This window comes from Humulus lupulus, chromosome 9 (genome assembly GCF_963169125.1).
Source record: "Humulus lupulus chromosome 9, drHumLupu1.1, whole genome shotgun sequence".
Lineage (NCBI taxonomy): Eukaryota > Viridiplantae > Streptophyta > Magnoliopsida > Rosales > Cannabaceae > Humulus > Humulus lupulus.
The window spans coordinates 51,143,862-51,153,296 of NC_084801.1; positions in this window are offsets into that span (position 1 = coordinate 51,143,862).

The following is a 9,435-nucleotide window of genomic DNA, read 5'->3' on the forward strand; positions in this document are numbered from 1 at the left end:
GCCATCTCTAAATTGTGACCTATGACGGTGCGACCTGCCGTTCGCACTATTTCCCTCTCTTCTTGCTGGAATGTCCCGATAGGTAGGTAGAGGCCTACGTTGGTCGGTAGGTCCCCTAGCATTATTATGTCGTGGGGGACCCCTGAATGCAGAGCCTGACTCCACCTCCCTTCTACTCCCCAAAGGATGTTATCCTCTGCTCGGAGGGTTTTGTTCCTCAGCCATCTGGCGTCTAGGGCTTCTAGGATGTTGTTCGACCTTATTCTACCTTTGCTGCTGGGTGTTTTCTCGACCAGTGCGAGAGGGTGGTTTTTGCTTAGGATCCTGGAAAGGCCTTTCCTGTTGAGCAGCAAGGGGTGGCTCTGGCCTATGAGGATGCACTGGTTGTGGCAGAATGTGGTGATGCTGGGGATGCTCTGAATGTGGATTTTATTGTGGGTGAGTACTAGGTGGTTGATCTGGTTGGGAGGCAGGTGCAGGCTGTCCTTGTGCCAATTGAATGGACGCCTCCAAGGCTGTAGTGGCATCCCTTTGCCGGTAGTCCATGTCAGACTGCCGCTCATTCAGCTATTGGCGTTGCCGATTAATCTCCCTCTAATGCAACACCATTGTTTCAGCCACATTCTCTTGATTAGCTCTCAAATTGGCTAATTCTTCTTACAACATAATCAAAGTTGTCCTCAAAGTTTCAGCATCCATCAACTCCTCTTCCAATTCCACCTGTGGTTCATCCTCAACTACACCTTGTGGAGGAGGTTGATTTGGCACATTCCCAGAGGTTTGCCTAGTTTTCCTAGTTGTTTTCGCCATTCGATCTTCTTGGAGGTCTTGAGATCAGCTCTCAATGAAAGCACCAAAATGTTGACCCTTGATTTGTTCAATGACACAGAGTCAAATAAAACGATAGAAATTAGATGAATTCAAGTCAAGAAGATAAATGACACAAGGATTTATAGTGGTTCGGCCCCAATTGATGGTAATGACCTACGTCCACTTAGTGTTCTTATTAATGTAAAGAGAACCTGCGATCAGTAAAACAAGGGTTTACCAAGTTTCACAAGCTCAATAATAGATACAAAGAATTGCGTAAGAACAATCATTTTCTCTCCTAGTCCCTAAAGATCCTTCTCATGAGCCCTTTGAGTCCTATTTATAAGCTCAAGGATCTCCTTATGGACCGATGGGCCTTGATTACATTTAATACAAACATGTTTGAATAATAATGGAAATTGCCCTTTTTACATAAATGCAAGATCAAATATATTCAGAAACCATATGACATACTGCAACCAGCTGTGGTTGCCTATGAAACATACCCTTTGTTGTACATTCTCCTCTGGTAGATGGCTGACAAGGATGTAACCACTTAAACAGTCACGTGCATCTCACGTGCGCGTTAATTTTTCCATGTCATCAGGAGAATTTTTTTTGGGTAAATAGTATCCTATCCCAACTCACAGCACTTGGAACACCTCAGCACAATGGTGTTTCAGAAAGGAGAAATAGGGCCCTGTTGGACATGGTCAGGTCTATGTTAAGCTACTCATCATTACCACTTCTGGGGTTACGCACTTCAAACAACGACCTACATTTTGAATGTAGTGCTGTAAAAAAGCATAAGAAATACTCCATTAGAACTGTGGAATGGCACAAAACCCAGTTTGCGCCATTTCTGCATATGTGGTTGTCCTACTCATGTTCCTAGACCTAAATCAGGAAAACATGATTCAAGGTCAGAAGTGTGTATATTTGTGGGTTATGCTGAAGAGACACGTGGTGGTTACTTCTGTACTCATGTGGACCAAAAGGTGTTTGTATCGAAAAACGTAACCTTCCTCGAACATGACTATATGAATAACTACAAACCACATAGTAAAGTAGTTCTCGAGGAAATCAGCAGTAGTCAAAATTCAGTACCATCATCATCATTTGATAAACGACGAACCACAAAAATCACTGTTCCCATAAGGGGAACCCTGGTGAAACGTTGTAGTGGGAGGATTGTGAGACAACCTGTTCGCTACGAACACGAAGCACATGTCCTTGTTTCCGATACGGACAAGGATGATCCATTAACTTTTAAAGAGGCAATGGAAGACCCTGAAAAAGAGAAATGGCAACATGCCATGGATTAAGAAATGAAATTAATGTATTCCAATTCATTTTGGGAACTTGTAGATCCAGCTGAAGGGGTAAAACCCATTAGGCGAAAATGGATTTACAAGAAGAAGAGAAATGCTAAAGGGAAAGTAGAGACTTACAAAGCAAGGCTTGTAGCCAAAGATTATACACACAGAGAAGGAATCAACTATGAAGAAACCTTCTCTCCTGTGGCCATGCTTACATCCATTCACATTCTCTTATCCATTGCCGTCACATATGATTATGAGATTTGGCAAATGGATGTCAAGACAGCCTTTCTAAGTGGCTCACTTGACGAAAGTATCTATATGGTACAACCATAAGGGTTTGTAAAAAATGGGAAAGATCAAAAGGTATGTAAATTGCTGAAATTCATTTATGGATTAAAGCGAGCCTCTAGATCATGGAATAATACTTTTGATGAGACAATTGAAACATATGGCTTCGAGCAAAATGTGGATGAAGCCTGTGTATACAAATACATCAAAGGTAAAGTAGTGGTTTTCTTAGTTCTTCATGTTGATGACATTCTACTCATTGACAATGATGTAGAAACATTGTCAAACATAAAGAAGTGGTTAGCGGACAAATTCCAAATGAAGGATTTGGGCGAAGTTAGTATGGTTCTGGGAATCTGTATCCTAAAGGATAGGAAGAACAAAACATCAGCGCTTTCTCAAGCAGCTTACATAGATAAGGTGCTGGAAAGATTCTCTTTGGAGAATTCCAAGAAAGGACAGTTGTCGTCCTGTCATGGAATTACTCTATGCATAGAGCAGTGTCCAAAGACACCTCATGAGCAAGAGGATATGAGAAAGTATCCTTATGCATCAGCTGTTAGCAGTCTTATGTATGCAATGTAGTGTACTAGGCCTGGCATATGCTATGTGGTGGAGATGGTCAATCGTTATCAATCAAATCCAAGTTTGGAACACTGGATAGCAATAAAGAAAATTCTCAAGTATCTTCGAAGAACGAGAGATCTTATGCTTGTTTATTCAAGAGGTGAATTAAACCCTACTGGATATACTAATTTTGATTTTTAATCAGATAGAGATAGTTGAAAGTCAACATCTAGATCAGTATTCAGTCTTGGTGGTGGAGCTGTAGTCTGTAGAAGCATCAAGCAATCCAGTATTGCAGATTCAAACCATGGAAGCCAAATATATAGCGGCTTGTGAAGCAGCTAAGGAAGCAATTTGGTTAAAGAAGTTCTACAATGATATAGAAGTGGTAACCAGAAGTGGAGAAGCCACTCATCCTGTACTGTGACAACAGTCGAGCGGTATCTAACTTAATATAACCGGGAAGCCACAAGAGAGGCAAGCATATCAAGAGGAAATATCATATGCTAAGAGATATTGTTGAAAGAGGTGATGTGACGGTCTTGAAGATATTGTCGGAACAAAACCTGGCAGATCCATTCACAAAGATGCTACCTGCTAAGTCTTTTATGGGTCATGTAACCAACATGGGGTTAAGGGAAATGCCCAACTTGCTTTTTGGGAAAAATGGGAGATTGTTAGGGGTTGTGCCATAAAAAGGTTGTATTAGACATTTTCAATATTAAATAAAGTGAAAAATTTAAATATGTTTGATTATTAGATTATTATTTAAATAATTTATAGTATATGAATATCAGAAAATTCCATATTCATTTATGAGGGTGTGATCTTGTATGAGTATGAGAGAATTAAGATCATACACAACGAATAAAATTAACAACAACATATTAAAGTATGGAATCTTTAATCAATGGTTGCTAGTACGGTTTACTAAGCACGTTATTCGATGCAAGCAATTTAGATTCGGATTGCTAATGTAGATAGACATCTTAGTAAAGGTACTGTATATAATTATGATTATATATGACTGGACCGATATGAATTAATTTCATTATAAAACTTGTCGTTTATTATAAAGACTTAATTCATATCACTTACATGATCAATTAGTAGATCAGTCTAAATCCTGAGTATTAATGAACTCCTGTTCATGTTTACTAAGTTCTTTGATTCACTCATTAAAGTTTCTTTATTAATGAAGCTTACAACTTTTGTTTTGGGAATTTAGTAACATGGATGGATAGAAACATGATTTACAAGATGGAATCTTGACTTTCCTAATGGATCGAATATTGGTTCCCTTTCAGTGTTAATTCTAGAACTGAAAAGTTGTGCACAAATTTAGATTTGATCTAAATTAACTTTCACTGGTGAATTAATGGTACAAAAGAATAAAGAGATAATTAGAAGGGTAAAATGGTAATTTTTATCAATTCTAATTATGAACCGATAACAGGAGGACGAGCTACTGGTATTGATTATATCAATGGACTACTGCTAATAAACTTAGTAAATATAATTCTATAATAACTAAGAGTGCAATTCCATATTTATAGTGGAGTAATAATGAAATTAATAAATAAGATTATTGTAATTATGAGTTCAATAAATAATATGGTTTATTGGAGTTTAGTGTTATAGGTTCATGGTCCCCGAGTCGCCTCTATACCACACTGTCAAGAGTATGGATGTCACAAAATAAAAGAGAAAGGAGAATTTATTTTGCAAGGGCAAAATAGTAATTATTTATTTTATAATAAATAATTAATATTAAATTTAATATTAAACAAATTGGGAAAACACCATTGTTTGGACAAGACAGATGTTGGCGCCACCTATGTCTATCTGGACAAGGTGGTGCACCACCTATGTTGTTTGGACAACAACATTGGATAAGAACAGTGGTGGGTGCCTACATCATAGGGTAGAGCCCATTGGGTTTAATTTTGGATTATTATTTTAATTAAAAAATTAAATATTTATTTAAATTTAAATTTAAAAGTTAGTTATATATATTTTAATGTGGTTGAGATATTCTCTCAAAGGTAGTTGATAGATTCTCTCCTAGTGGTTGAGATATTCTCTCAAGTGGTTGAGAGATTCTCTCATTCGGTTATTAGATATTTAATTATTTAAATATTTCAATTTAAAATAATATCTATAACATAATCAGTTAAAGATATTTATTTAAATATTTATAATATTATTATTTAATGTTTAAATAAATAAATATCTTTATGAAATATTATTATCTTAACCTAAATAATATTTTATAGGGTTAATTTAATTATATCGGTATAATCCTAAATCTATATATCGATACATTTAGGAAACCTAAAAATGTTAATCGAATCATTTTCTCTCATCTACCACTACTGTTCTTGCTCATGGGTTGAGACAAAAATAAGAACACATAACTTTGTGAATCCTATTAGCCCACACTAATCCTTGAGTGTTGAGGTAGGCCTGGAAGACTACGGTGTGAGTTTTTCATCATGATCATTTTTTACTAGCTTCAATAGGAAGATCGTTTTTAATACGAAAAGGAAGCAAGGACACTTGATAGGCATTAAGAGGAATTTTTCTGTTACCATTATTGCTTTCTGTTTTAATATATGTCACATATGGGGGATTCTTGGGGTCGGTACAATGATAATCAACCTAAATGCTTTTGTTGCATACTTGATTTAGTACCTTAAAACCAACACAAGAAAGGTCATTTACTGACCAGACATTAAATTACTCTCTCCAAGGAACAATGTCCTAAGACACCTCAGGACGAAAATGATATGAGAAAGTATCCCTATGCTTCAACAATTGGGAGTCTAATGTATGTCATGTTGTGTACTAGACCCGACATATGCTATGCAATAGGGATTGCGAGTCGTTATCAATCAAATATTGGTTTGGAACATTGGATTGCAGTAAAGCACATTCTCAAGTATATTAGGAGAACGAGAGATTATATGCTTGTATATTCAGGGGGTGAGTTGAACCCTACTGGATATACTGATTCTGATTTCCAATTAGACAAAGACAGTCATAAGCCGGCGTCTGGGTCAGTATTCACTCTTGGTGGAGGAGCTGTGGTCTGGAGAAGTATTAAACAATCCAGCATAGCAGATTCAACCATGGAAGCCGAATACATAACGGCTTGTGAAGCAGCTAAGGAGGAGAAAGTTCTACACTGATATGGAAGTAGTTCTAGATATGGATAAGCCACTAATCCTATACTGTGACAATAGTGGAGCAGTTGCTAACTCCAAGGAACCAAGAAGCCACAAGAGAGGAAAGCACATAGAAAGGAAATATCATCTGGTTAGAGAGATTGTACCCCGAGGTGATGTGACTGTTATGAAGATATCGTCGGAACAAAACCTGGCTGATCCTTTTACCAAGACACTACCTACAAAGTCATTTATGGGTCATGTATGCAACATGGGATTAAGAGAGATGCCTCATTTGCTCTGAGGGCAAGTGGGAGATTGTTAGGATTGATACCCTAAAAACATGTAAAGGCATTTTATTGAATTAAATAAAAAGAACAATTTTATTATATTTGAATATTATAATTATTGTTTGAATTAATTATATGATAATATCAAAAAATTCCTTTTTCATTCATGAGAATATGATCGTGTATTAGTACGAGAGAATTAAGATCATATATAATGAATAAAATAGTCAGTAACATATTAAAGTAAGGAATCTTTAATGAATGGTTACTAGTGCGATTTACTAAGCATACAGGATATGAGTGATCTAGATTCAGATTACTAATGTGGATAGACATCTTAGAAAATGTGTCATATATAATAGAGATTATATATGACAGGACCGATAAGAATTAATTATCTTTATAAACTTGTCGTTCGAAATAAAGATTTGATTCTTATCATAATAGATGACCATTTCTAGATAAGTCTAAATCATGAGTATTCATGAACTCATGTTTGTGTTTATTGAATCTTTTGATTCACTCGTTAAGGTTTCTTAGTATAATGAGGCTAATGACTTTTATTTTGTAGATTTAATATCATGAATGGTTGGGAACATGAATTACGATAATGGAATCCCTACTTTCCTAACAGATCGAATATTGGTTCCCTTAAGGATTAATTCTGGAACTGGATAGTTATTGAGCTCAAATCTATAATTTGATTATAGATTAATTGTTCGCTAGTGAATTAATGGTACTTATGGATCAAGATGTAATTAAAATGGTAAAAGGGTAATCTAGAACAGCTCTAATTAGCGAACCAATAAATGGAGGACAGAACTACATTTATTGATTATATCAATGGACTATAAGAGAAAACTCTGTAAATATAATCCTATGAATACTTAGAGTGCAATTCCATATTTATAGTGGAGTAATCATGGAATTAATAAATAAGATTATTGGATTAAAGAGTTTGATTAATAATCTTGTTTATTGAAGCTTCGTATTATAGGTCCGTGGTCCCCAGATGTAATGCCCCATGTCACTATGGCTGCTTCCTGGAATGACGACTGGCCCTACAAACCAACACGAGTCTTTCTAGCGTGCTTTGTTGTCACTCGCATGCTTCCTGGGAAAACTTCCCAGGAGGTCACCCATCATCAAATTGCTCCAGGTCAAGCATGCTTAACTTTAGAGTTCTCAAGTGATGGGCTACCAAAAAGAAGATGCATCTTGTTGATATAGGTAGTGTAGTGCCCCGAATTCTTCGATGATGTTTAATGGAGAGATTAGTAGGCCGGGAGGGCCATACTTGTTTAATTATGCCATTAAATGATATTATGCATGTATATGTGAATTGTATTATAATATGATGTTAAATGCATGCATGTGAGTCCACGTTTTAATTACAGGGGTGTGATGGTAACTTGGCCCGTTGAGGGTATAATTGTATAATTGTATGCATGTCGATGATATGTGTTGAGCCCACATTATAATGTGGGTTGGTTCGAGCTATTCGGCATTAGGCGATCTTGGAATATTGGTTAGCGGTTTAGTCACAACAGGTTTAAGACCGGGGCTTGGGTTGAGTCTCGGGGTGATTTTAATGATTAGAGCGTTACCGGGTATTAAAGGGTAACAGGATGTGAATTATTGGTGTTTGAGATTATTGAGAATAGCGGGAATTGGAGAGCGTTAATTATGATTAACGGGATAGGAGGAGAGTACCAAATATGCCCTTGGGAGTCTTTAGAAACTATTAATTGACCTAGGGGTAAAATGGACATTTCACCCCTAGGATAGATATACCTGGTGTTGGCTGAAAGAAGATAGTGAAAAACAGAGCATGTTTAAGAGTTCTCCCGTATCTTCTTCTCTTCACCTTTCTTTGTGATTTTTGAACCAATCTTGAGGATTCTAGTTTGGGAAGCAATCCTTGGGATTTTGGGAGTGTATTCCTCCATTGAAGAGCATCATAAGCTGAGCTTTGGGTAAGTTTCTAACCATAGATTTCTCTGGTTTGCCCTGTTTTGGCTTTGTTTTGCAGCTGAGATTTCTAGGGTGAATTCTTGGTTTTGTTGGGAGTTTTGGCTAGGGTTCCCATGCTTGTGATGTTTGGGGTGTGTTAGGATGGTTTTTGGGTTCATTTGGCATCAAGAATGGGATTTGGAAGCTTGGGAATCAGGTTAGAATCGAAGGAGTTGAAGATGGTCGGTTCAGGGCAGTGCTGGTCTGGAGGTAGCGCTATAGCGCCCACCCTAGGGCGCTACGACGCTCCTCAGGAGGGTTTTTGGCATGTTGGTGGTTCTGAGTATAGCGCTGGGGCGCTAGGGGTTGAGCGCTGTAGCGCTACCCTGTTCCTTCTAAGTCCCGTTTTGAGTGTTTTTAAGGGTTTTTGACTTGGGGTTTCAATCCTTAAGGCCCGGGATCGAATCTACTCACCGTGTGGGCATGTTTCGAGGTCCCGAGAGTGGTGCTTAGGTTAAGACCCTAATTATGTGGATTCTCATTAATGGAGATTATAATTGGTTGTGATTAGGTAACCGCTAAGGAACTAAAAGATCGATCGTTCTCAGGAGTCGTCCTTACTATACTTCTCGCTCGAACCTGAGGCAAGAAAACTGTACCCTGTATATATGTGACATGCGAGTTTGGTATTGAGGCATGTTGATTGATAAATGTGGACATGGATTTCATATTAAATGCTAGTGAATATTGATTATCTGTGTATGGCATTGACTAGTCAGCGACACTGACCTAAGAGTCAGAAACGACATAAGCGTCCTGAACGCAGGGCCAAATGAAGATTAGATCTAATCGATATCAGCATTGAATGGCTCTATGGCATTAATGCTGGACCGACTCTAAGGTCGACGAACTTATAAGCTCTTGGCTAGTCTAAGACTAGTTATTCAGAGCCAGGGCATATGGCCCCGGTGACTGTTTGTCACATGGCTAGGGAACGCTGTTCCATAGTTATGACTCTAGAGTCATGAGGAAGGTTAT